The sequence below is a fragment of the Telopea speciosissima genome, chromosome 9, assembly GCF_018873765.1.
Source record: "Telopea speciosissima isolate NSW1024214 ecotype Mountain lineage chromosome 9, Tspe_v1, whole genome shotgun sequence".
In the NCBI taxonomy this organism is placed as follows: Eukaryota; Viridiplantae; Streptophyta; class Magnoliopsida; order Proteales; family Proteaceae; genus Telopea; species Telopea speciosissima.
In genome coordinates this window covers 9,369,204-9,374,052 of record NC_057924.1, presented here as the reverse complement: position 1 = coordinate 9,374,052, position 4,849 = coordinate 9,369,204, and positions in this window count along the sequence as shown.

The following is a 4,849-nucleotide window of genomic DNA, read 5'->3' as shown; positions in this document are numbered from 1 at the left end:
AATCTCAAACTCAATCATATACCGACACAAATCGATTGTATTGAAGTAGATTGGATCATTTTGCCCTTCAAAACATTGATATGAGTTTTTTAACCATTTCCCCCTCTTCCAAATTGGACCATTTTACCCCTCAAAATATTGATATGGGTTTTTTTAATACCATTTTTCTCCTCATCTATTCGAATACCAATGGTATGATATCGGGTCAAATATCGGTATCAGTCATGATCGATCTAATCCCCATTCTCGACACCTAAAAATCCTTTCAGTCCCATCACCCTTTTCCGATTTGTTCAATGTTTGGTATTGTCAGATGACCAACTTTGGTTGTGTTTGGTATGCATTCTAGGTCGATTTTGCATTTTCGAATGATAAAAATGAGAGCAAATTACATGTACCCTTGGTGTTTGAAACAATAACAAAACACCCCCTCTAGTTTCACCTTTTATGTGCAGCCCCTTGGATGATTGGGAGGCTTACAAATAAACCCTTACCGTTAATTGTAGTTAAACATAAGGGTGTCAATTGGGACGGTTCCTGGTATTTGGGACAGGATGGTACCGATACCGGTAACCAAAGTGCCAATCCCAGTACCGTCCCATTTAGTTAACGGGACCAAACCTAGATCCCAGTCCCGATTACTAGTTGGACGGGATGATACCGGTTCTTAAATGGTTTTAGGCACGGTAGAAAAAGGGAAAAGAAGTTTAATTGTTTCTAACAAGGCGGATTTATTAGTGTTGTGGAATTTTTTCACTATTATGAAATCTAAGTTGTCTACTGCTTTTTATAAAGCAACTTAAATTATGAAATCATAGTTCATACCAAAAAAAAATTAGAAAATCATAGTTTTACTTCTTCAAACTCCCTAAGATCACATGTAATAAGCTTCTCATTTTTTTTAAATCTAGAGAAGTCCTACAAAAGGGAAGAATCCCATTGTGTTTCCTCTTTGATTTTTCCAAACAAAACTCTATTTATCACACATGTCACATGGTAGTATGGTACGAAGTATCAAGTGCAAAAAGGAAGAACCTAGTAGATGTAGTTGGTCGAGGGAGGAGGGAGGAGGGAGTAGCACTGTAGCAGGTTCTGTGAGGAAAGACTTCAAGCTACGGCTGTTGAACTGTTGTTCCTCTTCGTATTCAAAAGGCAATTAGTGAAACCCTAATGAGTGATAATTCTTATATCTTTTTTTTTTTTTTTTAAAAATGATATTATATACTCTTCTTTTTTAAACGGTACTAGTAGTGTCGGTACCATCCAGTACCTAATTGGTATTTCGATACTGGTACCGTTGGGAATCCCGTCCCATAATCGTCCCGTCCCATTTATCATTCGGTACCAAAATCAGATACCAGTACCGTACCGGGTTTTAACGGAACGGTATTGGGACGGTTCTCGGTTCCGGTCCCAAATTGACACTCTTAGTTAAACATTTGAAAATGGCTATATTACCCTTCTATTTTTGTCATGGACATTTTTACCCTTATAGAACATAACTATATCTTAGAACTCCACCACCACCACCACCACCGTCAACGCTGCCCCTGCCTTCACCGACGGCACTAGAGCTTTGCTTCTGAGTTTGGTTCCAACGGACGTGAGTGAAACGATGGTCCGTAGAGATTTGAGGCATGCGCAAGCAGTGTTGGTGGAGATACAAGAGCAACACATGCATCAACAGAGCAGGTTTAGGCAACATTACATCGCTCTCAAGAAGCTCCAAATAAATTTGTTTGGGGTATCTCTTTTTTTTTATATTAATTTCTTCCTCTTTGTCCTTATTTCTAAAAGGATTTGTTTAGTGTAAACTAAGTTTCAGATTTTTTTTACTTGTTTCTTTATTTCTCATGGTGGACTCTGAAATTATCTGAAGCTTGAGCAGAAGAACTGAATAGTCCTTCTCATTCATGCATTATAGCCTTTCCTCTCCCACTGTACTGGGTTTTTTTCCCCCTTATTTTCCAATCGATTGTTATTCGACCAAGTTCTCTAATTCAGGGCCTGTGAAGGAACTGAGAGAAACGCCATTGAAGAGGCACCAGGGGTTCGTGCAGTTCTTTGATATCAGAGATGCTGCTAAGGCTCTTTCAGAAATGAATAGCATGGAAATTGATGGAAAGCATGTAATAATTGAGTTCAGTCACTCAGGCGGCCATGGCTGAAGGTATTTCCACTATTTCAACTCCACTGGTTTGACCATTTCTCCTAATTTCAAGCCCACTAATACCGTAATTACGTTTACAGAAGAAACAACCAGTAAGGATCTTTCAGAATGAATAGCATGGAAATTGATGGAAAGCATGTAATAATTGAGTTCAGTCGCTCAGGCGGCCATGGCTGAAGGTATTTCCACTATTTCAACTCCACTGGTTTGACCATTTCTCCTAATTTCAAGCCCACTAATACCGTACTTACGTTTACAGAAGAAACAACCAGTATATGAATTCTTCGTTGGAGGGTGGCTGGGCCAGGGGATGTCCGCTGGTGGGTGGCGGGACTAACCTCCGTAGGCAAACCCTAAATCAATTTAGGGATTTTTCGTTTTGGAGAAGAAGGTAAATAAGTGTAAAACTGACCTTAAATTAAGTCACTGAAGTATAAAAGGTAAAACAATCTTTTTATTTTCAAAACTGACAGTTTACTAACACTGGAGTCATCAGGGATTGATACGTAAAAGATGAAACTAGGGGGGTATTCTATTATTATTTTAAACACCAGGGGTGCATGTAATTTGCTCTAAAAACAACTTTTTATCAACTGAGAATACAAAATCGACTTTAATAGCATTCCAAGTATGCATACCAAATGTTGTCGGATTATAACTTAACATGTAAAGAAAGGATATTGGGTTTACTTGTTCACAAAATTTGAAACTCATTTATTTTGTGGAATTTTTATCCTCTGTTGTCCCCTCACATGGACACGAAATGATGATTTAACCACCCCTCGGGTAGTGTGTTTGGACAGGGTGGTTAAGGTTTTGTTTGGTAACACTCCTAGATAGTGCTTCTAGTGTTCTTTTGTTCTATGGGAGTGCATATAGAGTAGAAATACGTTTGGCACACATGCTCCAATCTTGTGTTCTCATGGACTGAACCGGTTCAAAAAACATGAAAAGATCAGGAATTGAGAAATACCAATTAGAAGCTTCTTCGATTCTTCAACTCAACTTTAAGATTAAAAAGGGAAAAAATAGAGTTGTGTTTCCGATAAAACTCTTCTCTCACGCAAAACGCAAAACCCACAAAACCCTTCTCTCTCACGCTATAACCTTCTCTCACGACTGAAACCCTCTGCAACTCCACGGCTGAGCTCATCTCTCTCTCCCTGCAACTGCTTCTCTCATGACTGAAACCCTCTGCAACTCTACGGCTGAGCTCGTCTCCCTCTCCCTGCAACTCCATCGATTCATTCACAAGGTACGATCCCGTTCTCTCTCTCTCTCTCTCTCTCTCTCTGTTTTCCATGTGTGTGTGTGTGTGTGTGTGAAAACTGAAAACATCCTTCATGGGACCCATCATATATATCCATTTTCCCATGGAAAACAAACATCCTTCTTTCATGGTCGTACCAATTCACTGACAAGGTGAGTTATATCCGGAGGACTGTCTTACAAGGTGAACTATTAGACTTTCTGTTTATTATCTCTTTTTTGTCTTTTCATCCACACATGATCAGATTCCCCCTAAAACCTGTGTGTGGTTGTCTAATAAATATATTTGGGGCCTTTTCCTGCTTCCATACTGTACATGGGCCAACTCCATCATCATCATCATCAATATTCATGGTAGCTATATTGGTGGTAGGGTCCTCTACTTGTGAAGAACGACATTAATTAATGAATGGTGGGGTTGTACTCTTTTTTTTAAGATGATTCCTTCACTGCTCCCAATCCATTGTTTCAACTTTCAAACACATTGCACCGATGGTTGGTTGGTGGTTTTACAGTTTCGAGCAGCCCAAATAATATAATCATAATTATTATGGATTAATAATGAATATAATGGCATTTATATAATTTTTTTTGTACAAAAGAAGTGATTTTGTAAAATGTTTTTTTTGGTGAAGAGATTTTGTAAAATGTTTGCCAAACATTGTTTCTGTTCTTTTTCTGTTCATGGAGTATTTCTGGAACAGTTTTACCAAACTCTGTTTCTCTTCCACGAGAGTATTCTCATAGCAAAGAATCGAACAAGAACACTTCTGTAAAAAAGACATTCTCCCAAAACGGAAGTGTTACCAAACGGAACCTAAATCGGCATTTTGTATCCATGTGAGAGGACAGTGCAGAGGATAACGATTCTCATGGCATGGCAAAACGGATCTTTATCACCTCCAGTTTGCTGACCGGCCCAGTTCCCCAGTTCCTCTAACAAAGGGGGGCTGAAATGACCTCTCTACCCATGCCCAAACACCCTGCCCGGGTGGGGTCCACCATCCCCCTATTAGAGGAACTGGGGAACTGGGCCGGTCAGCAAACTGGAGGTGATAATTTTCCTGGCAAAACTGTGTAAACACCTATGAAACCTTTCCCAAGACTGCCTGTATAGGAACCTTGTGCCTGGTTGTTAAGGGTATATTAAAAGAAGAGTGTTCTTTATGCGGCTCATTTAATGTATATCTAACATGTAGGGATTCATCCACGCCTTTTTAATTTTGTTTTGACGCATGTCAGCTTAGTTAGCACACAAAAGTACTAACTATCACTTGAAGTACCCATGAGTACTAAGTAGTAACTACTAACTTGGCTTTTTTAAAGGAAACCTTCTTAGTTAAGCTAACACTTACTTGAATGGCAAGTTATTTTTTACCAAAAAAAATATAGATAACTCAGATGTAATCT